This window comes from Sciurus vulgaris (genome assembly GCF_902686455.1).
Source record: "Sciurus vulgaris genome assembly, chromosome: 19".
Classification (NCBI taxonomy): domain Eukaryota; kingdom Metazoa; phylum Chordata; class Mammalia; order Rodentia; family Sciuridae; genus Sciurus; species Sciurus vulgaris.
The window spans coordinates 32,509,259-32,534,747 of NC_136480.1; the positions used below are offsets into that span (position 1 = coordinate 32,509,259).

A 25,489-nucleotide genomic window follows, 5' to 3' on the forward strand; every position below is an offset into this window, starting at 1 on the left:
TTAGGAGCAGGCGGAGGTGGCTCAGCTCTCCCTGGGCTGAGATGAGGAGGTATCCACACCCATCACAAGGTCAGTATGGGACCCAGCTCTAGTTCACTTAAAACACTAACCAAGGCCACGCTGATCTTGTTACAATTACTTTTATCAGCAGCAATACAGCTCACAGCCCCTCAGGAGAAAAAGAAAACCACCTTATTTATTGGATCAAGTAAAAGTAAACAGTGTTTGCTGCAAAAACCATGGTATTTTTTGCAGCACTAGGCATTGAACCCAGGTGTGCTCAACCACTGAGCTACACCCCAGCCCTTCCTGTCCATCTATCTGTCTACTGATTTTGAGACAGGGCCTCACTAAGTTGGCCAGGCTGGTCTTGAACTTGGGATTCCCCTGGCTTGGCCTCCCCAGCTCTGGGATCACAGGCATGTGTCCCTGTACCTAGAAAAAACACAGTCTTACAGGAGTCTGAAAGCACACCATGCATTCCATCAGACACCTTCTCCAACACTCCGTCAGCACGTATAGCTGCACAGGCAGCATCTGTCAGGCCAGGCCGGAAGTGCCTGCCTGGACAGGAAGCTGGGGGCCCTCTGGGGTGAGTGTTGTCTTCCCCAGGGGTCAGAGGCTCAACTGTCCTGCTGACTGTCCCATCTAGCCTCAGGCCACGGTGAACACACCCACTCGTAGGAGAACCGGTAGCTCATGGTGTCATGGCCCTAGTCTTCCTGGTCATTCTTGAACACTTTGAAGCATACTTTCTTGATGCCCCTTTGGTCAGTCCTGTCCATCTCACTGTCCTCACTGAGAAGCAGGGAGGAAGAGGTCTCCTCAGGCAGAGGCATGTTGCAGGCCCCATCAGGAGTGGGCTCCATGATGGTGGACAGCAGCATACAGGGCAAGGGCTCAAGGTGAAGACCCAGGCTGTGGCTTCACCAGTCTCTGACCTTCAACCCTGCACAGGGGGAGCCATCCAGGGCTTTGTGTCCCTCCCCTGAAAGGCCCACTGCAACTCTGAAGATGCCCAGCTGGGTACCCACTGGGGCCAAGACACACAGGACCGTGGCTCATGGCCAAGCTTGGGCTCTGGCTTTTGTGTGCAGACCAGGGCACTGGACGAGGCCCAGAGAGCAAGGCTTTCAGTCAGCAGTCTGCAGGGCCTCGGGATCACCCCTGGGCTCTGCCACTATGGACGAAAGCCCCATGGACAGGTGGCAGGTAAACACATGGCATGGCTGGGTCACAAGGAAGTGTCATTCCAAAGGCAGTTTTAGCCCTAAGGCCACCTCTTCCTGATTCAGAGGCCTAAAGCAAACTGTTCAGTCTCTGAACCTCAGCCGTAAAATGCAATAATTTGCGTGTGCCTCCAGGGTTGGGTGAGATGGGAGGAATAGAACATGCTGTGTGTTAGACAGAACAGCATCCCGTGCCTCACGGGATCCACAAACCCGTGTTAGACGCCATCTCACCTCTCATGAGGTAAGTGTCACAACTGACTCTACTCTGCAGATGAGGAGACCGAGGGTCAGAGAGGTTGCCTGAGATCGTGCAGCCAACAGGTCATGGGCCAGGAGTAAAGCCCATGCCTCTGGTTCCAGAGCCTGCAACCCAGCCTCCTGCAGGGGGAAAGCAGAGAGAAGGTGTGCAGGGCATGCAGGCTCTGCAGCTTCCCACCCAGTGAGCAAGGCCCATACACTTCTGACACACAGGCCTGTTCAGAAATGCTTCTCTCCCACAGGAAATGTGCTGCAAGGGGACACTGTGGAGATAGCCTGGTTGTCACCACAGGGAGTGCACTTGCTGGGCCCCTAGTGGTTGGGGTCACGGACGCTGCCCAAGGCAGCCTTGCCACACAAAACCACTCACCCAAAATGCCAACAGGCTCAAGGTAGACACCCTGCCCTAAAGGTGACCACACAACTCTTATCTTGCAGAACAGAATCAGCTCCTTAGCACCCCTGGGACCCCATCCCTGTTCCAGTGTCCCCAACTGTCCCAAACTGTCTCCTCCAGGCGGTGTGTCAGAGGCAGGTCCCTAGTCCCATCCAGAGGCTGCTTCTGGTGGCTTCAACTTCAGGGTCCTAATGGCTAAGGGGCCTGTCTCCTCCCACAATGGTCACTGTCCTGCATGATGGCCCAGCTCTAGCCTGGCCACGCTCATCTGAGGGTGTACCATTCAACCCTGATGGGCCCCAGCAGACCCCAGGCACTCCTTAGACGTGGTTGGGGTTCTGCATGTGTCCTGCAGTATCACAGCAAGGTGGCCTCAGTTCCAGCTGTCCACCTTCCTGTGATGTTTAATTCCCGAGTCTTTTACCAGGCGACCTTGGGCTCTCTGAGGACGCAGCAGCCTTCACTGCTCACTGTAGGGTGACCTGCCCCTGGGGCATCTGGCCAAGTCTGCAGATGTTTTGGGTGTCACAGTGGGGTGGGGGCCTGGGCACCTGAATGTGCAGTCCAGGGCTGTTGCAGTCAGCCGGTGTGACAGAACAGCTCCCCTCCAAGGTATCCACACAGAGGCATGCAGACACAGGTGAGTACTTTGCTCAGTGTCAAGGCCAATGTGGGAGGGATTGCACCCAAATTGGATGCTGAAGGCTCACCTGTTAATCAGGTGATGTACTGCTTCATCTCCTTGAGGGCTATATCCAGCTTGGTGAAGAGCTGCAGGTAGGCATCCTGCACCTCATGATCCTCCTGCTTCAGCAGAGAGCTCAAGTCCAAGTCCTCCTGGCTGAGGGTCCCCCTGGTCATCCCAGAGCTGTTGCTCAGGGTCTGCCTTTGAGGGACCCTGTCCACCACAGGTAGGCACTTCCAGGATGGGGCGGCCACAGTGGTGATGCAGTGCTGGGTGTAGGACATGGGGTTTGGGTGGCCTGTGGGCGAAGGCCAGTCCCATGAGGCAGGAGCAGGCTCTCCCAGGACCCAGGAAAGAGAACTTCCTAAACAGGACTTGGGTTTTCTCGTGGTACCAGGGATTGAACTGAGGGCCTCACACATGCCAGGTAAGTGCTCCACCACTAGTTCTGCCTCAGCCTTTTATTTTCTAATGATGGGACAGAGTCTCACTAAGTTGCAAAGGCTGTCCTCAAACTTGGTGATCCTTCTATCTGTTTCTCCATTAGCTGGAGTCATAGGCACAAGCCACAGGGCCCAACCTCCCCTTTTGGAACTCAATCCATGAAGTTACCCCAAGAAGACAATTTCAGCTTGATACTGATACACTTTTTACTTCTGTGGCTTTTCCTGCCTGGAAATGCAGACATGGTGGCTGGTACCCCAGCAGCCACACTCTACCATGAGGTGCCCTGAAAGTCAGAGTCCCCATCTAGAGATGGGGTCCAGAAAGAGAGCAGGGCCTGGACCCTGATGCCTATGCAGCCACATTCCAGCCCTGGACTGTTGGCCCTCAGACACTGTTCTCTGTGGGTACCATAGTGTGGGTGGGAGCACCATCTCTAACAGACACAGGTGAGTACCTTGCTCAGTGTCAAGGCCAATGAGGGAGGGATTGCACCCAAATTGGATGCTGAAGGATCTGCCTACAGAGGGGGTCATCTTGGGATAGGACACCTCCATGAGTTTGACATGGCAGTTGGTGGGGCAGTAGTTCAGGCCGCACAGCAGGTGGGACTCCAGGGCAGCCTGCTTGAAGGCCGCTTGAACAACAACAACCCAGATGAGATCCCATGCCTAGAATCTGTGGTGGGGCCCCACGGGGAGAAGGTACCTTCTGGTAGCAGGCGATTCTCTGGCCAATGCTCTCCAGCTTGGTGTCACAGATGTTGCAGAAGTCATAGTGGGACGTGGTCATGATGGCACTGTTTATGGCCATGAGCCACACACAATTCTGCAGGAAGGCGCTGTCGTGTGCAGCAAAAGGCCTCCAGGATCTGCAGAGACAGCAGCAGTGACTGAGCACTCACCAGGCGGCGAGGAGCCCGGTGCTCTGCCCACGCTGCCAGGTCAAGCCTGCTGCCCACACCACAGACTAGGGCTGAAGGGACAGTCACCCACCATGGGAGAATTGACCCCACCCCAGATACATTGGCGGTGAGGCCAAAGCAGCCATGGGGCTCCATGATCCTCTCCAGCACATGGCACTGGATGCCCATGGTGCTCACGTACTCATACACCACCCTGGGTTCCAGGTCCACATTATCCACCATCAGGCTGACCAAGAGCTCAGGCAGGCGAGGACACAGACCCCCAAGCCCAGAAAGCACATGGCCCTCAGCCACCTGGGCTGAGCCTGGAGACTCCCATCCAGAGCTTACAATGGTGTCACCCTGAGCCTCTGGCTCTGTGGGACTGGGGAGGCCCAGGAAATGGGTACAGAAATGCAGCTGTGGAGGCTCAGAGGCCAGGCACAGAGGACACACCCCAGTCACTCCCTGTCACCCCCACATCCCTGCTTTGCAAGTCAGGCTGGTCTTCCTCTGGGGCCCCCTCACAATGGGGGTACTCACCAGGGGCCTCCTGGCTGGCTTGTGCCTCTTGGGCATCCTTGTAGGTGTGGTCCATCCAGTGGAAAAGGCCCTGGGGGTAGCCACTGTCAGAGGATGTCCAAGGAGAGGGAATGGGGACCAGCTGCCTAGGGACTACCTGGGGCTCAGGCCTGCCAGGAACGCCACCTTGAAGGGTCTCCCAGATGCCACCTGAGTCTCCCAGGGCCTCCAGCATGGACAGTGACTGCCCCATGCATCAGCCTGGGGAGGGAAGCCTTTGAAAAATGCCAGGCCTCCAGTGTCCCTAGGGCCAAGTCGCAGCCTTGAGCACAACAGGTACCCAAGGAACACCTCGAGATCCAGGGGATGGTCAATGGAGTAGCTGCCCTCCTACACCCCTGCCCCAACTAGGACACATTGGCTATCGCCACCACTCTGCCACCACACCCAAGGGTGAGGAGGGAGGTCCAGTCCCGCCATCCAGGTTCTGGATACCAGGTTGTGGGATTGAGGCCAGGCTTCTCCTGTGCCCATGGATAGGGCCCCCAGGGCTGTCCTTGCATCTGAGGGGCAGCCACCCCCCTGTCACTCCCAGGAGGGCTCCCCTTGCCTGGCCAAAGACCACTCACCTCTTATCCACAAATCCGGAATGCCTGGAAATGCTCCAGGACACCCAGGGCACCCTTGCTGACCATGCTGCTGCAGTTGACCTTTAGGATGCACTGGCTGGCACTCAGTCCTGCAGTAATAGCCACAAAGCCTGGGGACAGGAGTGAACAGGGTGTGGTGAGCAAGGCAGGCTGCCAGGTGAACTGCACCCACCCCATCTCCCCAGACACCCAGGGTACCTCCTTCCCTGGAACCGACGGGCCCCTAACGGGCAGCAAGGGAGTTGGCACCCCATTCTGCAGAAGAAGCAGCTCAGATATGGGGCAACTAGCCAAGGTCACATGGCAGGGGCATCTGGCTCTGCACCCAGGCTCAAGTTCACTAGAGTGTTTTCTCCTTCAAGGTCCTGCATGACCTTGTGGTCCTGGACCAGGGTCAGCCCCATGTGGCAAAGGAAGCAGGGACTCAGGGAGGCACAGCAGCCCCCAAGTTCTCAGCATCAGAAGCCGGGACTCGAGCCAGTGCTACCAGTCGCCAGGAGCATGTCCACCCTCTCATGGTTCACGAGCGACAGCCCCTGCCCCTGGGGCCTTGGGGTTGACATGACATGCAGTCTCTGCCTGGGCGGGCAAGGTGACAAGGTCAGCGTGGCTTTGGGGCTGGGTCACACCTTGCTTTCTACCATCGTTCATCCAGCACTACTCAACATCCTGGGCTTCAGGTCCTCGTCTCCAAGATGGGACATCGACACAACCACTCACGGGGTTCCTAAGGGATCCAGGGAGTTGGCACAGGAAAAGGTTCAGCAGTGAGCGGCTCTCTGCAAGGGCTCAGGAAACACTAGCAGCCTTGCTATGCTTGGCTGGTCCATCCACTGCAAGGAAAGGACTTGGACTGTCCCCCAAAGGCCTGAACCCAGCTGGGTGCTTTCTCAGAGGGGGTGGAAACACAAAGAGGTGTTTCCTTTCTTTTGTGGCAAGCCTTGGCTGAGTTTCCCAGAAGCCTCAGAGGCAAGGCAGGTAGCCCTGGGTTGTGGGAAGCATGCTGCTTTCCTTATGTGGAAACCCTTCAGCCCTTTCTATTGTGAGACAGGGTCTCACCAAGCTGCCAAGCTTGCCTTACATCTGTGATCCTCCCATCTCAGCCTCCTGAGGGATTGTGATCACATGCATGTGCTGTGCCAGCCAACCTTTCCTCCTATGAGTCAATGGCTCTGAGTGTTTTGTCACAGCAGGTGCAAAGCTGACTGACACCCTCTTGCAGTATCACAGGAGATCACAAATGTGGCTGCTGCTTCAGGGCAGACCTCCCCCTGCACTAGCACAGTCAGGGCTGGAGGGTCACCCTGGGCACTATGGGATGCCAGTAGCATTCTGGTCTTCCCCAGATCTAATGGCAATCCTTCCCAGTCCTGCCAGATGTCATGTGGAGAAGGCAAGTCACTCCCAGTCAAGAACCACTGCTTTAAAGGTAAATGACCCCTTCAAAACGTCATTGACTTTTCAGGAGCCTTCTGTCATTATTTGTACTTTCTTAGAGAACAGATTCTAGAAGCATAACTCTGACCTCAAAAGTGACAATTAATTTTGAAACTTTAGAAGAGGTCTATGTGTACAATGCTGGCCCAGCATCGTGGACCTTCTCAGTTTCCTCTCCAAGGCAGAGGGCCCCTGAGACCACAGGAGAAGGCAGTGCAGGGGGCAGAGGACTAGAGCTGGTTGTCCAGGGCTACAGCATGTCCCTGCTGGAGAAAGATTCATGTTTCGGTCTCCTCACCACAAGCCCAGTCTGGCAGGAGTGGGCCCAATTCCTGCCTGGGAATACGAAGCCTGAAGGGCATCGGCTACTTCATGGAGGGACAGGGGATCTCTGCTGAGCCATCCTTTCTGCTCCATGCATCCTTCTGGGCTCACTCCACCCAGGTGTGATCAGAGTCTCCAACCTCTGCTTCAGGAAGGACACAAATGCCATGGCTCACTGGCAAGCTGAGCCAGGGAGTAAGGGTCCGGGCCACTCAGGACTCATATGATGCAGACAGCCTGTCCCCAGGGCCGCTGTTGGTCAGCGGGGTTCTCACTCACCTCTCCCCATGGTGTAGACACAGGGTGGGGCAGCTCTCCAGATCTGGAAACACAGGGCTTTGGAGTGGTCGGGGACTTTGATGGTCCTACAGCAGGCACCAGGGACAGGTAAGACATAAGGAAAGCAGTTCACTTCCCACAACCCAGGACCACCTGGGGGCCCTGCCTCTGAGGCTTCTGGGAAATTCGGCCCAGGCTTGCCACTCCCACAGGAGGAGAAATGCAGTTGACCAGAGTCCACACCACCAATCCTGGGACCAAGAGCCCCGAAATTCTACCAGGCTGCCTGCACCACTCCCCATCCCAGGAGCCCCAAGTGGACAGAACAGCACCCCACCAGCAGGTGCTGACTCACTGTGGAAGAGGCAGAATGAGAAGTGGTCCAGCTCAGCTTGGTGCTGTCCCTAGAGAAACACCCAGCAGGGCCCCTAGCAAGGGGATGGATGTCTCAGTCACAGCCACACTGAGCCCTGCTCCTCAACATGGCAGGAAGGGCTGTACCTACCAGAATGGGTGGCGGGTGTCCTCAGTCTGGGATGCCCCTGCCCAGGCTGTGTCCCAGTCCTGTCTTCATTCCTCCTGTTCCCGCCTGCTCAATGAAACCATCTCGTAAGCCTGTGCCCCAGCCCCAGGTGCTTCAGAACTTTGAAGAGAAGGTCACGCCTGGTGCCCTCTGCTACTGGAACTGGCAACCACAGGGACCTGACTTCCTGAACCAGCTTGCCTAGGACTAAAATAACCACATTCACAATGCCCACACTCCCACTGGGGGACACTGCCTGGAGTAAAAGGGAAAATTGGACACCAGCTGCATGATTAGAAAATAGAGAACTCGCCCTGAACCCTGATCTGCACCACCTACAGCCACCAGACCCCAGAACTTCCAGCTGCTCTCCAGAGGGCTCAGAGCCCCACAGGCCAGCCCCACTGCCCGGCTGGTTTCCTCACCCCGTCACTCAGTTGCACCCCTCAGCTTCCTTGCTGGTCCTCAAACATGCCAGGGCTGGCCCCACACAGGCCTAGGTACACCTGTCTGGAACCTCCTCCCCCAGAATCCACAAAAGAAGCCCCAATTCCTGTCCACCTCTCTGTGTCTGCACAGCCCAGTCCACTCCCAGCTCTGTCTGTCCACAGTGCACTAGGTGCCCCAGCTTGGGATGCATCTCATGCTCCTACCTGTGTACTTTTGTCCCCAGCCCTGTCCCCCAACTTGACTGGAGGTCCACAAAGGGTAGGAACTGTGTCCACACCAACAGGGACACATGTCCAGGGCCTGAAGGCACCTCGGCACTGTCAGCTCAAGTCCCATGGTGGCTGGTGGCTGCAGGAACAGGTCAACCAAAGGGCCACCAGCTCCTGCCCCACCAGCACCTCAGCATGGCACCTCCTCAGCATGCCAGCAGAGGCAGGGGACACTCACTATTTGGCCTTGGTGGCCATCAGGAGGCGCAGGGAGTGGTGGTGGGAGCTGAAGCACTGGTTTAGTAGGGACTCCACTTGGAGAAGGGCCACAGCAACATCAGGTCCATGTTGTTGGAGTAGATCTTCCTGCCCTCCTGCAGGCCAGCCATCTTGGGGACAACAGGCCAGATGGGCATGTTGTTATTAACCATGATTTCCACAGTGAAGGACCCTCCTTGTGTTTCTTAGGACAGGGGCAGCTGCAGGCCACGGCGGCTCCCCTGTGGGAAGCACTGAAGGCACAGGATCTGCACAGCAGCCAAGCTTGGCATCCAATGGGGTGGCCACCTGGTGACTGCCTCTCTCACAAGGGCTCCTGGCATGGCAGGTGCAGCCCCACCTCCCACCCAGGAGAAGCTGTGAGCCTGGGGCTAAGTCTTGCCTCCCACCCAGCCCTCCTCCAGCCCTGCCCAGGGCACAGCAAGGAACTCCTCCTGCTAGAGTTGCCCACTATTTGGGTTTTTCATCATCAAAGCTCTTTGGAAATCTGGCTCAGAATGTGAGCATTCCCGGTGCCTCTGCACAGAGCCAGCAGAGGGCGCAGGTGTGCCACGCAGGAGCACACTGAATGGGGGGGGGGCTCGCCCCTGCTCCCAAGTACCTGCAGGGGTCCTGTGTTCAGTTTCCTCAAGTGGACGAAAGAGAAGTAGGACCCATGGACCCAGACCTGCCAAGCTGCCCCTCCCACCTCCACACTGCCCCTGCCAGCAGCTGGGAGGCCTCACCTCAGCCAGCGAGCCCCTCACAACCATGACCTTGTTCTCCTCGATGTCAAAACCATAGTCTTCCTCCTGGGGCAGGATCTGAGGGCCCAGAGCAGACCTGATGAGGCACCCCACCCTGACCCCCATGGCACTGTGCTTCTGCCATATCCTCATGTCCCAGAGCCAGTGGGGTGGGGTGCAGATGGGGGGTCTGCAGGACAGCAGCCAGACCAGGCCAACTGAGCACAGCTCAGTAGATACCTGAAGTGAGGATATCACCCCACTCCCACCAGAGCCTGGTGTATATGTCCAATCTGTCTGTCACCCCTTCCTCCTGCAAGCCTAGGAGACAATCTCCTTCCTTCCATGTTACTGTCTCCCCATCCACTGGCATACTACAGGTGCTCAATAAATGACTTAATGAATAAAACAGACCCGGAACATGACAATGGATGTGGGAAAGCAGCTCAGGGAGCAGCAGCCCCCCTCCTGCTGGAAAAAGGTCCTGGGGCTCTTTGGGGACAGAGCCTCAGTCCCTCATACATGCCAGGTGCTGCATGGGATGGAAGACAAGGTGGACTCAACGACCCTGCCCACTGCAGTTCTGTGACTGACCCGCTGGTGTCTGTCTCCAGAAAGGTGGGACATGCCCATGAAGCACTCGCCCAGCACCAGGGCCTGATGTGGGCCAAGTGAGTGTGTACTGGGACCTTGCCCTGGCCTGTAGCTGCTTTGCTTTAATTTGGGCTGCACAAGCTGCTCTGGCTTTCTCCTCACCCTTAAAGTGGGACAGCAACAGTGACCCACCTCACAGTGTTCTGAGACTGAAAGATTGTCAGCACTGTGCAGCAGAGAGTCGGGACTGGACAAACCCTCTCTGTGGCCTCCAATTCCTTCCACCCAAGGGGACCAGGGCTCCCAGAGGACTCAGGAGCTGGCCCGAGTAGGAAAGAGGCACCTGCCAGGACAAATGAGGAGGAAGCTGCACAGGACGAAGAGTTTCTTAGGTCTCCTTCTTGGTTTTCTGGACCCCAGGGTCAACCATCCTGGGATCCTGTCCCCCATTCACAGGGGCAGTGGAAGCCACCCCCCAAACCTTCCTGAGGAGATGAAAATGCCCCTGAAGCTCTCATCAGACAGGCTATCCAGTCTGGCTGGGCAAGGGCTTGGCAAGAGACAGGAAGGTTCTCTGACCAGAGGGCAGGAATCAGCCCCTCCAGGAGAGGAGCCTCCTTTCAGCTGGGAATAGGGATCAGCTGATAAAGACCACCCAGGGCCTTCCCCCTGCCTCCTGGCCCTGAGCATTCCCAGGACTCCTGGGACTCCAACTTTCTCCTCTCCAGACACTTCAGGGAGAGATGCTGAACCTGGAGGGCAATGGCAGCCCAGCCCAAGGCCCTGCCACCTCTGGAAGCCACCTGCTGTGTGTCCTGTACTGTCTGACCCCAGGCACAACCCTGGGCTCCTCCCACTCCAGGCTCAGGCCCCAAGGGACAAGCATGCTGGTCTGGACCTTCTTCCACTCTCCCACCTCCTCTTCACCTGGCTACTATGCCCCCTCCACCTCCTCCATCCTCCTTCGCACATAGTCAGCCAGGGTCCATTTGGTCTGCAGCTACTCTAATGATCTCCTACCCCCAGGGTTCAATCTCTCCTCCCCAGGTCCAGACTTCATACCCAGCTACCAGTCAGCACCATCCTAAGAGCCCCACCTGCCTTCCACCTGCTGCTCTTCTAGGAGCTTCTCCCCGCCCCAGGGCACCAGCACAGCAAGCTCTGGCTTCATCCCAGCCCTCGGTGCACCTGCTGGCTCTGATGTGACAGAAGGCACAGTGGCTGAAGTCCCACCCAGGACCCCAGCCCCCTTAACCTCCGAGGGCAGCTCCACAAGGACTGGTGGTCCTTGGATGACTCTGCCCAGGAAGGGCAGGGCTGAGAGGGGCTGGGAGGGGCCGTGGAGGTCTGGGAGCTGGTCACCAGTGGCACTCACTTGCCCAGCAAGCACTTGAGCACGGTGCTCAACTTGCAGCCCATCCTTCATCAGGTTCACCTTCTTTCTCATCATCAGTGTTACAGCTTCTCCGCCTTCTCCACGATCATGATGAAGGCGTTTTGCTCCACACCCAGTTTCAGGCCTGCATGGGGACATCATCGGCACTGGAGAAGGCACCAGACCCAGCGGGCCAAAGGAAGTCGCCCATGGCTCCTGAAAACTGCCCCACTTGCCCCACCATGGCCACCCCAGTACAGCTACGAGCACTTCCCATCTCTCATCCATGGCTCCAGACACCTACCATGGACTCCTCAAAAGTACCGCTCAAAATGGGAAGGTGGAGGCCCAGAGAGGTTGAGCCCTATAGGAACGGGATCCAGCCTTCACCATGAGCCCAGCTCCAGAGCCATGCCCACCCCAGGGCGCAGCTCCACCTGCACAGGTTAGCAGAGAACCTGCCACCCTCTTCACACCAGCCTGGCTGGAAGATGGCTCTTCATCCAAACAGATGCAGGGACCCTGGCCTTCATCTAGGCCCACATTTTGTGGGCCTGTTCAACCTAGACAACATGGCCAACACCTTTACACTGCGATGACATGCCAAGTGGCCCTTGAGAGAACCTGCAGTAATGCATTGTGGTCATCCCCACATCATAGTTGAGGACCAGAGAAGTCAGGTTCTCAGTCCACATGGCCCAACTCAAAATGTTGGACCAGGAATTTGATCCAGGAAGTGAACTTGGATCTGGGCTCCTGACCACAGCACACACCATCCTATGTGCCAAGTCCCAGGTCAGGGTTTAAACAACACCCAAATCTAACGACAAGGGCCCCTTGGACCACACCTGACCTGGGTTCACATACACCCAGGGCTGACCACAGCTCTGGATTACAACCACAAAGATACCTATCAGTCCCACCCAGCCAGGCCAGGAGGCTGAACCCCACTCCAGTCTTGACCACACACGTATCCTGACCAGTTTCAGGGCTCACAACTTTGCCCATCAAGGGCCAAGTTCAGTGGTTAATTGAGTCTTTTGTACCTTTCTATGCTACACTTAACATCTGGAAGTACCTCCCAAAGACCCAGGTGTCTGCTCCTCTAGAAGAGGAACCCTCAGTGGTGGCCAACCTGGACTCACACTCCCGAGAAGTGATGGTGATGGACATCTGGCTGGGGAGTGGGGATCCTGGACCTGGCCCATGTGGAAGGTAGACCTGAGGGTTTTCCTTGCCCATCAGCAGAATCTGAGGCACAGGGATGCAGGGTCAAGTATGGGCCTGAAGTCAAACTGTGCTCTGGGCCAATGGAGGACCCACTGACTGCTCCCTGGGGGCTGAGGGAAGAGCAGTTGGGGCAGAAGACAGTTGGGGCAGAAGACAGTCGGGTGATGAGTTCTGCGTGGGACAGGAGTAAGCTGTCTACCACACAGCCATGCTGCATTGACAGGAGGAGACAAAGACTCTCCTTCCTGCTTGAAAAACCTGGCAGTGGGCAGTTTTCGGGACCCTGTGTCAGATTCCCAAGGTCCTCAAGTGCAAGCCCTGCCCAGGAACATCTATGCCCTCCTCAGATGAGGGCACTGGGGCCTGGGAAGCTGAGGCCACTCTCCAGAAACACAGAGCCCCTTCCCCAACCCTCAGTGCCCCCAGTTCAGAACCTAGCCCACCTGCCTGTCAGAGCCAGCCCTAGGCTTCCTTCTGCAACCTTCTAGGGGTATCTGTGCCCAGAATGTTCCTGACGAGGGTCCAGGGAAAGCAGGCATTTGGAGGTATGGCAAGCCCTCCTGCTGGCCCTGGCATCAAGGCACCCACAGAGCACTTCTGGAAAGCCCTGGCCTGCAGTGACCTGCACAGCCCTGCACAGCCCAGGCACCCGGAGGCATGGGGCCACCAGGAGGGCCTGGCACTCACTGTCACACTGCTCCCACTTGCAGATGATGGTGTCCAGCCACTTGCATTTCTCCTCTGTCATCTTGGCCATGCACACAACTTGTTCTTGGTTGTATTGTGGATCTTCCAGTCATTGGTCACAGTGTAGCCATTGTTGTGGTAATCGGCTGACAGGGACGGGAGTGGAGATGGGTAATGTGGACCCCAACACCCCCTCCCACCAGCAGCCCAGGTGGTGACCCGCCCTTCCATGCCTGTGTGGAGGGGCAGGGTCAGCAGCAGGGGCAGGGCCCTGAGCTGAACATCCAACCCTTGGAATGTCCCCTTTCCTGGCTGCTCTCTAGGGGGCAAGGAAGACCTACAAAGACCCCTCCCAGCTCCTAAATGATATGGGGCTTCAAGACAGCTTGTAAGGGCATGAAGACAGTACCTCGTCTGGAGCCTAGGAGGGTCTCCCAGTCTCTCCCTGGGCCACTCGAGAATGAGGGTTACCAAGCCAAGAACAAGGCCCCCAAGGTGAACTGGCACACTCCTTCAGTGGACGCCAGCCAAGGAATGCAGTGCATATTGAGATCCAGGGCCAGGGTGGGCAGTGGCAGGAACACCTGGACATCCATGAGTAGAAGCCACACCTGACCACGTGCATCTAGAGCCACTTAAATGTATATAAACGCCCACGTGAGTTTCAAAGTCACAGAAATTTTAATTAAAATGTTCAGTAAAGAATACATGGTGGATAACAGCAAGGAAGTAATCATCACAAATTTAAGACAGCAGTTCCTCCTGGGGAGGTGGACACCATGCAGGGAAGGATGGGAGGTGCTGCCCTCTCTCGGGGACCATGTGCCCTGGGTGCTCCCTTTAGTACCCATGCTCCAGACACCTTTCTGGAGGTAGGTCATGTGCTGCAGGAAAGGCAAATGCTTAAGAGCCAAGGGAGTGTGGCAGGGGCAGGCCTGGCCTACGTGTGCCATTTTCCACGATCTCCACCTCCAAGACCTCAGTGTTGATTTGGCCCCTGATGATATACAGGGAGTCATTGATGGATTTGGTCCTCATGATGGACTTCTTGCTCCCAGTGACCCTGAAAGACACTGGGAAGTCATCATCCCCTGAGGGAGAAAGCAACACAGAGTGACTCCAGGGACAGGGGCAGCATCAGGCTGGGCCAGTGTGGACAGTGGGCTGGTGCACAGGCGGTAAGCCACCCACTTCTCTCCCAGTCATGGTGCTCTCATCTGAAAAGCAGGCTCAGAGCCTGGCTTGCCTCCCAGAGCCATCAGCCAGCCACTAGGAGGTGTCAAGGGAGGGCAAAGAGAAGTGACAGAAACACATTCCTAACTAGCAAGGGGAAAGTGGCACACAGAGTTCCTAACAAGCACTTCCTGAAATAAGACCAGATGGAGGAGAGCTTGGAGTGGGCCACTCAACCACCACCTACCCCACCACCCATCTTACCCACCCACCATCTACCCACCAGTCCACCCACCCACCCAGCTTATCCATCCTTCCATCCACCAATCTGTCCACATGCCAGAACATTTAAATCTATCTACCCACCAGTCCATTCATCTACCCACACATCTTACCAACCCATCATCTACCCACCAGTCCCTCCACTGACCAACCCAGTTTACCCACCCTTCCATCTAGCAGTCAATCTGTCCACAGGCCAATCCATTTAAGTCTACCTACCAGTCCACCCATGTACCTGACCTACCCATCCACCCATCAACCCAGCCACCCACCACTCATTCATTCACTCAGGTGAATTCAGCTCACCAGTTTGATCAATGCTATGATCTCCTGGTGTCCCTCCAAATTCATACGCTGAGCCCCAAGCCCTGAACCTTGATGCTATGATATTAGGAAGGGGCCTTTGGGTGGTGTTTAGGATGGGGGCAGCACCCTCATGAACAGATCAGTGACTCTGTAAAAGAGGCCTCATCCCTTTGTAGGATAGCAGCCTTGTCCCTTCTGCCCTGTGAGGCACAAGTAGGCACTGCCTGGGTGGCAGACAGGAAGTCCTTGCCAGGCACAAACCTGGGGTTCCACATGAGCCTCCTCCAGCCCTGTACCCCCTTCGCTGCTTCTCTGGGTGTGTTCCCCATCCACTGACACTCACACACACAAGCCCATCCTTGAGTCCTGATCAAATAAGGCTGGAGACAGAAGCAAACTCACACTGCCGTGAGGAGGGGGTAAGTGAGGGCAGTGCTGGCCAGGGGGACCAGAGCCTGGCTGGGGCTTTTTCCTGCTCAGACTCAGACACAAGAGCTCCTGCTGGGTCCTGAGCCAGCAGATCTCAGGAAACTCCACTGACTCCCCTCCGTCCTCAGCATGTCAGCTGCAGGCCTGGGTCCTGCCAGTCAAAGAGCTCAGAGCTCACCCTGGGACAACTTCTGGGGGGTGCACACACACCCACGGGAAAACCCTTCCTCTCCCCCAGAGCACCTACTTCAGGTCCCTCTGTGGGGATGGGCAAGGCCTGAGGAGTGAAGGGGTAGGTCAGGAGTTGGATGAAGAGGAGCATTTCTTGCAAACTTGGTGTGTGCATGGTGTGTGCACCCATGAGAAGACAGACACTAACACTCTCGCCACCCACAGCACAGGCCATGTGCCATCTGGGCACACCTGCACCCCGGGCACATCCTGCTCACCAACCCTGAGAAAGGAGGACCAGTTGGAAAAACACATGAGCAGTAGCCACGTGTGGCCGAGGTTGGTGACTGGCCAGTGACAGCCTCCATGCTCTGGACCACTATGTGCTAAGCCCCAGCTGGGGTGAGTTCTTCTCAGCCTCAGTTCCCCCTTCAAAACTACAGGGTGAACTTGGGTTTTTTTGGTTTTTTTTTTGCTTGTTTGTGTTTTTGGTACCAGGGATTGAACTCAGGGCACTTGACCACTGAGCCACATCCCCAGCCCTATTTTGTATTTTATTTAGAGACAGGGTTTCACTGAGTTTCTCAGTGACTCTCTGTTGCTGAGGTTGGCTTTGAACTCTCAATCCTACTGCCTCAGCTTAGTGAACCCCTGGGATTACAGACATGGGCCACCGTGCCAAGGTGCAGGGTGGACTTTAAAGTGCTCCTGATCATTTATGACACCCATGGAATTTTGCTTCTGGATGAGATCAGAGCACTGTGTCAGAGACCTCCCTGACCCATGTCCCAGACAGGCTGTGCCCTGCAACCCCATGCAGGGACCAAAGTCAGCAGGCACTGGTTGCATTGTTGGCCATACCATTGGGGCTGGGACTTCACTCAACATGACCCAGTCCCTAGGCCTCCAGGCTCATCTCTGGCTCTCATTCCAGAGGCAGGCACATGGCCTGCTGCCAGGCTCTCAGCAGACAGGTGTGCACTGTCCCTCCAACCAGTCCTGCTCCCCTCAGGACCAAGGCAGGGCCTGGCCTGAAAGAAGATCCCGGCAGCCCAGGGAGGGCCTGGGCTCACATGGAAGATACTGCAACCAGCAGCCATACTCATAGTAAGAGGAGGATGGGCCACATCAGGGAGGCCAGAGGGTGAGTTCAGTCACAAGTTGGGACCAGGTCCCAGAGTCCCAAAGGGACAGTCCTAAACCCCAGTGTTCTGAAAAAGTGTCTGCTTCCAACAGACCAGGGGGGTAGCAGAAATGGCTGGAGAAGGACAGCCTTGCAACCACCAAGGGAGGACTCATTGGCCTGAGGGAAAGCAGGAGGTGTCAGGGAGGAAGGAGGGAGCTGACAGGGCAGAGGAGGAATGGGAGTACTTGAGAAGGTAAGTGAAAGACCCTAAGAAGCAAGAGAAAGGCCCTAGGAGCGGGCAGGAAGAACAAAGCAAATGAGGCAGGAAGACCTGGGGCAGTACATGGGAGACCACAGAATGAGGAGACCGAGGCCTCCTGGCCCCAGAGCACCAAGGAAAGGGCGAGTGTCTGGGGCCATGGCTTGGAGACTCCTCCATAAGGACTGCACTCACAGGGCCACTGAACAAGACCCCAAAGAGGCTGAAGATGTCGATGGTGACAGTGACAGTCCAAGTCCTATACACTTACTATATACCAGGCTGGGCACTGTCATCTTCATAGTGACCCTTGGGGCACATCTGATCATGCACCCTGCTTTACAGATGAGTGTAGACAGCAAGAGGCAAAGCCGGAGGCTAGAAAACTCCTGGATGTGGAAGGACCCAGCTCTAAACCAGCTGATGCCCCCTCCACAGAAGAGAAAACTGAGGCTCAGTCAGGCCCCCAGGGACAGTGGGAAGCTTTCCCATGGTCAGGTCTCTCACCACAGCCTTAGTTGCCAGAAGAAACAGACAATAAGTGACCAGACCAGCACCACAGGGCAAGCCAGAGGCAGGGATGAAGGGGATTGGGGTCTGCACCAGCCTGCACCCCAGACTCTGGGAGCCAAGGAAGTCTCTGGAAAGTCACTTCCACCTCAAAGACAAAGTAGCAGGGAAGAGAATTTGGAAAGCCTGCACTGGTCACTGAGACCACCTTCTATGCTGAGCAGGAAACAGAAAGGCAGGATATCTGTAGGGCCACCTGGGACCCCAGCAGCTCAGGAGGCTGAGGCAGGAGGACTGCAAATCTGAGTCTAGCTTTGGCCACTTAGTGAGATCCTGTCTCAACATAATAAATAAAAAGGGCGGGCATGCAGCTCAGCAGTAGAGCACCCTGGGTTCAATCCCTGGCACCAAAAAGAAGAAGAGCACAGAAAGGCAGAAATCTCCATCCACCAACCACACTGTGACTCAGCAGCCCATTTGTACCCTCGTCAATCCCACCCATCCTCTCTCCATTCATGGTCCATGTCCCACCCACCACCCTACCCTACCTTTCCAGAGTCCATCTGCCTCACCCACCACCAGCAACCACCCATCTGTCCTCCGACCTCCAGACCTCCATCCATAGCTGCCACCCGCTCACCCAGCAGCCACACGCCAGCCCCATGTCTAATGGCACCTCTGCAGGCCCCTCCACATCTCCACTGCCACAGCCACGTCTCCTGTTGCCTCCCTGCAGCCACCTCCCAGACCTCCAGCCACCCGGCCATACCCACACGCCATTCACACCACCACTCACAAACACCATTGCCATGTCCCATCATGTCTCCTCATCCCTGGGCTCTAGGAAGACCGAGGAGCTCCAGGGATGGGGCAAAGGTGATAAAGACCCTATTCTTTCCCTCCTGAAGCTCAGCAGGAAATAGCTTCCCTCCCCTGGACCCTCGACCTTTGATCTTAGAATCACAGAATGCTGGTGTCACCTCCAGCTTCATGACCATCTAGAAACACATTGCCTGAAAGGCCATTCATTTGCGAGCCATGTGGAGCTACTGAGCACTCACCACGCAGCTACACACACCAGTGGTGCCAAGGGAGACCTGCACCCAAGTTTCCAAACTGATTATTGTTATACACGTGCACACACACACACACACACACACACACACACACACACACAGTTTCAACTAAATATAACAATTGTAGCTGCATTAGGTTAAATAAAATACACTGCTTAAATTCATTTTGCCTGTCTCTAAGTTTCTTAAATATGGCTCCTGGAGAATTTGTAATAGCTATATGGCTCTCACTATATATGGATTTAGAACAAACCCCTCAAGTCATGGAAGAAAAGGGAGGCCCAGAGAGGGAAGCAACAAGCCCAAGATACCACCCCTGGGGGGAAGCTGTGGGTCAGCCCTGCCCCGCCTCCTGGCCCACAGAGGCAGCTGAGGTGCCAGCCTCCCCAGCAAGTCACCTGGATTTCCACTTGCAGTAGACCAGGAGGTTGTTGAACAGGAAGAAAGCCCTTTCCTGGATGTTACCTACAGAGATTTTCAACAAAGTCCCTTGCAGGAGGAGCTGGGTGCAGATGTCCTTGAGGTTGGAGCCCTGAGAGAGGAGGGAGGGGCTGAGGATGAGTGGGCCAATCCAGAGGAGCAGCCGGCACAACCCTCCCCTTCCTGTGCCCCTCAGCATCCCAAGAGAGCCTGATGCACCCCACAGGCAACTCTCAGCAGACAACCAGCACCCTCAGGTGGGCTGGCTTCCAACTGTGGTGAGCACAAGCCAGAGGGGACCAGGAGACTGAGCAGGGAGACTGGGCCAGGAGCTGGGGCCTCACTAGCTCCTGGTGGATGTGGGAGGCTAGCTGCAGGGTACCAGATTCTCACCTTCCTTCTGCCATCTTGGGGATGGGGTTTTAGCTGCACTTGGGTACTGGCCGTAGCCTCCCTCCCCCAGGCATGGCACCTGACTGAGGTAAGACCATCATGCTTGCTGGCCTCACCACTTGAAGACACCTGCCTCCCTCACTGCCTCCTTTCCAAGGTGGGCAGGCAGCCCTTGTGGTGGAGGAGCACTGTGGCAGGCAGGGGCTGGATGACACATCCAACTGGAGGACTGCAGGGCCCTTGAAATCTAAACCCAGCAGATTCCTCAAGGGGAAGAACAAAGGGCACCCTGCTGTCCCTGCCTGGAAATGAACTTGGAAAGGGGTCAGGGTTACTCACAAGATCTTCCTCCACAAACACTCAACAAGGAACCAAGGAGGATCTCATATCCCAGGGAGACCTGTTGACAGGGCCTGAGACCCAGTTTGGGGACTGGCTTTACCCACACCGGCCATGGAATATCACCATGGCTGGGGCTGCTCTGTCTCCCTGTGCCCCTGGTCCAGTCACTGGGGGCAAACTCACTCACCAGGAAAGTCAGAAGCCCACTGAGTCCTGGGAACCACTGGCTCATGGGTCAGGCTGTGAGATCCAAAGGGGGCCTACAGACTCCTGGCCGAGGGGCCACACAGGACTGGATGCACACACAGGACTGGATGCAGCCAGATATGTTTTCCTGAGCTTTTGATTTAATTTTTTATTTTTATCTATTTGAATTTCTGGGGATTGAACCCAGGGGCACTTAACTCCTGATTTATATCCACAGCCCTTTTAACATTTTATTTCAAGACAAGGTCTCACTAAGTTGCCCAGGTTGGCCTTGAACTTGCCATCCTCCTGCCTCAGCCTCTAAGTCATGGGGATCACAGGCATGCCTCACTGCACCCAGCTTGAAAGCTGATTTCTGACGGCCACTGGCAAGGCAGGGAACCTACTGCAATCCACTCAGAGCTGCCATGGAGGGTTCTGGGACCCCTGTCATCACAAACAGTGGCTCCCTGGGTGGGCTCTGTCACCCAGCTCAAAGCAAAGAGCAGCAGCATCCTCTTCTGGCCCCGCCTCACTCACACCTGCTGGGAGGCTCTGGAGGACCTGGTATCTGACCCAATGGCAGAGCCCCAGGGTCATGCAGCCCTGAATCTGAACCTCTAGCCATGGCTGTCCAGGGGGCCTGGGAGAGAAGAACACTCAGCTCGGGAAGCTGCTCCTCAGCGTGGCCAAGTACATAAGCAAAGTGCATCCAAAATGCCAAGACACTCTGGGGCAGGGGAGCCCCTCCATGCCAGCCCTGCAGTCTCCCTGGAGAGATGAGACCAGGCCACAGGTGGTCCTAAGGGTCCTAAGGCCAAGCACCAAGATGTCCACCAGCCAGGGCAGGATCCATCAGGAGGCATCCACCCAGACACAAGACCCCAGCCACGCTGCAGTGGTCATGCTTAAAAGTGATTGAGCCAACATTAAAGGCCAATGTGGAGGCCCACGAAGTTCAATATAGAGGAAAGCGAACATGAGCAGCTATCCTCATGCCCTTCCCTGACCATGTCCCATGAGAACAGGTCAGCCGACTGCCGCCTGCCCAGGGCCAGCAAGGTAGGTGCCTGCTTCCCTCTTACTGAGAACACACATGTCCCTTTCATGACCATGACCCTCCTGCAAAGGTCCCTCCGGGGCTTGCATCTGGAGGCCCCTCTGCAGGGATGGACTAAGGGGGTTCGGGTAGCAGCTCCAAGCAAAGCTACTCATCTACAAAGAGGGAGCCCAGTGCGCCGGCCATCTGTGAGGGAGGCTCACCACTGTCCAGGCCTTCACTGTGCAGGAGGCCTGCCACCCCTCCAAGGTGGCCTAACATGCTTTGCTCCCACATCCATCAGCTGGATGGATCTGTGGACTGAGGCATCTGGTCTTAACTAAGCCAGTCTCTCAACAATAAATGGCTGCAGCCTAGGCGGGGAGGGGGACAAAGAAACAGGGATGGAGACCTGACCAACGGTGGCCACCAGCCGACATGCACTGAAGGAAGGTGACCAAGAGAGGACCCCATGCTTCTGGTGGCCAGATTCCAAGAGAGACCACCTGCACTTAATCAGAGCGGCAAGAGGCAGACTAAGTCTGATTTTCATAGGACAGCCTAAACCATCATATAATAAAGTACTAGCAAGGAAGCTATTTTAATATTTCTACAACCATATCACTATTAGAATATACCTTTAAGAAACTTACACAAATTTAAAATGTGGATTTTAAAATAATTTGCATTTTAAAATCCTACAAATCATTTGCCTATGGCAATAGACTGTGGCTGGGATTCATTCCTCTGAATTCAGAGAGGTATTTTCTGAGAATGTGTTTTTCTTCAGAACCTCATTTGTTTAAAAACTGGTTTTTTAGTGCTTTTTGGTCACCATCTCTTCCTTGGGTTTACTTGGTTCAGCTCTGTCCAGAGGCTGTTTCTTCTGTCAAATGCCCTCTGGCACTCCCCTACCTGCTCTCCTGAAGGCCTCACACAATGCAGGTGAGCAACTGACTGCTCCAGAAATAGCCTGCTCTTACAGGGGTAAAAGGGCACACAGGCTTTGATTGCCTGGGTCTCAGGGTTCCAGTTTAATCTGGTGAATCTTCCACTGAAAGCAAAGGTAAAAGTTAACAAGCAAGCCTGGCACTTTATTTCAGCTGGCTTCAGTCATCTAGGTGGGAAATAATTTCTCTTAATTGAAGCACTATATGTCAATAGGAGTTCCTGGCCTCAGTGGGAGAAAGAGGTTTGAGCTCCTACAACCTTCTCTTGTGGCTCCCTGGCACATGCAAAATGAGTCACTCACTGGCAACAGGCCAGGCATGCATGCTCTGTGCATGCATTAATCAGGTCACCATGAGCGTATACACATTCTTCTCACCTGTAGAAAGGAGAGGCTGCAGGAAAAATGTGATTGATTTCACGGGCTTCAGAAGTTTTCACAAAGATCACAATATTTGGTTTTGGATCAGAGCACCACAAGTTCTGAAACTCCCTGCTGATTTAAAGTATCTGGGACTTCCTGTGGGTCCTGAGAACGCTCCAGCAACCGAGACTATCTTAGGTTACATGACAGTAACACGTCAACAATTTATCACAAAACCCAGCTATAGAGGGAGAAAGGCTGCAAGACAGTAAGGCAGCCTGGGGGATAGCTAGGTTGGGAAGGAGAACAGCCAGAAGCACCCCAGGGCCCAGGGTGGGGCCAGTGAAGTGAAGCACACCTAGCGCCTGGCAATTGGAGGTAGAAGGGCCCGAGGGTAGATCTGGGGCAAGAAGACCAATCAGAGGCCCAGGGAGACCTGGCAACAGGTGGCCATCCTGCTGGCAGCTGGAGTTGGGGACTTGGACAACAGACACCAGTGAGTGTAAGGGAAAAGGAAAGGACCACAGTCCCTGTCTAGTCCACATCAGAGGCTCAAATGTGAAGTCAGGTGCAGAGAAGAGAAAAACAGATGTGATTCTTAAAGCTAAGATGCACGGTGGACACAGAAATAAGTCAACTGCTCACTGGGAGCAAGTCAAGCTCAGGCCATGCACCACCACCACAGGCAATCTCAGGCCATGCACCCCCACCACAGCCAAGCTCAGGCCATGCACTATCACCACAGGCAAGCTCAGGCCATGCACTCCCACCACAGCCAAGCTCAGGTCATGCACCACCACACAAATATATACCAACCTTACCAAGGGATCTCTTGAGCCTTTTCCAGGGCCAAACCAGACCCAGCTGGTCCCAGCCCAGCCAAGGAACAGGTGCCAGGAGCCAACCTGTCCCCACAGGACAAGATGAAAGTTCAGAAGGCCCCTGACTGTAACACTGAGAATATAAGACATTTAGTAGAAATTTATCTTGAATTTGGACTCGATCTCTCCCCAAGCTAGTGACAATCAGGAACACTCTCTCATGATGTTCAAGGGCAACAAACTGAGGCTCGCAGTCAGCTGTAGGATCATGAGAGGGAATAGCCCACGCTCTGCAGGGTGCTATGTGCTGACCTGTGATCCTCAGAGGGCAGGGTACTAAAGGTTTCTCCACTGACAGGGTTTTGGACTCCACCTGGATGAGCTGCTACAGACTCTGAGTGGGAGGGGCAGGGCAAGCAGAGGTGCCTGTTGGACTGAGGCTGGCCGGGGGAGGCAGCTCCTCCTCCCTGTGCCCTGAGGGGCCAAGGTAATGGTTTCTGTGAAATCCAGGTGTCAATGAAGCTGAAAGGAGGTCGTGGGGAAAGTGGGGAGGCCAGGGCCTGGGAGGAGAAGCCAGCAGCAGCAGAGAGAGCTTCCAACAAGCAGTCTCCAGTTCTGGAACTGGTGAGAGAAGAAGAGTTTTATTCAGAGAGAGAACGATCAAAATCAGCATTAGTTAAATGGAGAAGTTACTCTAAGAGTGGCACTTACTTAGAATTTCTTACTACCCCTGCTTCTCTTTGCGAAGCTCTCTGGAGTGCACTGTTCACAGTAAGTGCAGGATCAAAGCCACTTGTTCCCACTCCACTGAACATGTGCAAGTTCACCAGAGGGAGGTCACTGGGTTAAGAGCTGGAAGAATGGAGCAAAAATCATTGTCACTTGTAATGTGGGCAACTTTACAGAAGCGACCCTGAGTTTCACCAGCTTTAATATGGAGACAGCAATAGAGCAATCATGGAGTGAAAGGGAGGATTAAATGTGTTTATATTAATAAGTGCTAATAAAATGCAGATGGTAGACATAAAATTCACAATAATAGGGAGTAGCTTTTACTTTGTCCACAATGCCTGGTGCACACCAAGAACAAGATAACAAGTGTTCCCCATCATTCAATTGTACTAAATTACATTACTGTTTTTAAACTCTCCCTGTATATAATTGTTCCCAAATTCAACTATATGTTGGCATCATCTGGGGAACAGTGTCATATGTGGATCCGACCCACTGAAATGCTGATGATCCTAACTTGGATGAAAATGGGCTCCCAAAGGACTCTAGGTAATCAAGTCTGAGAACCACTAATATAAATAACCACTGCCTTGCTTTATCATAAGAGTGCTTTGTTGAAGATAATTTTATAATGAAATCAAAAGTTAGTCTAATCTATCCATTAATGATAGCTAATCAAATTGCAGATAAAGAACCAATTGGAAAGAATCAGCTTTGTGGCCCCAATTTGGAGGTGATAGTGTTATATCTGTGTTTGTTTTATGGATTCTCATCCTTTGGGAATGACCATAAAGTACTGCAAACCAGTAAATACTTGCCAAGTCAGTGGATCAGAGAACCAATTGAGCAGATGCTTTGTCAAGGAAACCCCGGGCGGGGAATTGCCTCTGCTTAGAATTGTGTGTGTTACTTATGTGAAGATTCTAGTCATAAGTCTTTATTTCTTCTCTGTGTAGGTTCATGGTGTGGGTGACACATGATTGCTGATATTCCCCAGATAGTATTGCATACACACTACCAGTTCAAACAGAAACTCTGCCCCAGCCAGTCACTCCTCAGGTGCTGCTACAGAAATAGTCACTGGCACTTCATTTTCCAGAAAGTGACAAGTGTCACTTGTCACTTGTGCAATGCAAAATCAGTTTTCAGTTCAGGGCCTGAGTAGCAAATGGTTCTTTTGGCCAAAGGCAGGGGAGAGAGCTCAGGTCATCAGCACAGCAGAGCCTGATGATGCTGGGTCCACAACCAGGAAGCAGAACAGCAGCAGGGTGCTCAGATCAGAGTCAGCTCTTCTAGGCCCAAGCTGAGGCGTCAGGGCAGGCTGCCAGGATCCTGGACAGTCTGGAGGGTGCAGGCAACCTTTCCTGAAGAAATCAACTGTGTACTGCTTAAAGATCAAGCTTGGGACAATAAGCAAAGACAGAAAATTTTTATCAGGAACTTTGAAGTGAGAAGTAACCATCATTGTTCAGACTCTGCCTTGAGGCAAGAGCTCCTTAGCTTCTCTCCTTATAGGATCTTGCCAGCTCTCAGGAGAAAGAGGTACCTGGAACTTGCAACCACTGTGTGGTCACCTGCATTTCAGTGCACAATGAAATGCACGTGACCATCCAGATCACACCTGCCATCAGTCTCAGCAGGTCCATGTGGGAGGCAGCCCACATGTTAAGCCAGGCATGACTCATCAGTGCCTAGGTCTCTGTCCCTA

At 54.6% G+C, this 25,489-nt stretch overlaps 1 pseudogene across 1 annotated transcript in view; it reads right to left on the minus strand.

The window, feature by feature from the left end:
• LOC306650227 (phosphatidylinositol 3,4,5-trisphosphate-dependent Rac exchanger 1 protein-like) overlaps positions 1-19,155 on the minus strand; it is a 34,908-nt pseudogene extending 15,753 nt beyond the window's left edge. The window contains exons 1-11 of the transcript in view: positions 18,935-19,155; positions 14,149-14,267; positions 13,205-13,350; positions 11,288-11,432; positions 11,010-11,210; positions 9,319-9,508; positions 4,464-4,533; positions 4,041-4,240; positions 3,474-3,887; positions 2,598-2,870; positions 679-918 (exon numbers count right to left, since the gene is read on the minus strand). The product of the transcript in view is annotated as a phosphatidylinositol 3,4,5-trisphosphate-dependent Rac exchanger 1 protein-like (transcript). The remainder of the gene's footprint in view (positions 1-678; positions 919-2,597; positions 2,871-3,473; positions 3,888-4,040; positions 4,241-4,463; positions 4,534-9,318; positions 9,509-11,009; positions 11,211-11,287; positions 11,433-13,204; positions 13,351-14,148; positions 14,268-18,934) is intronic.
• Between the last annotated feature and the right edge of the window lie 6,334 nt (positions 19,156-25,489).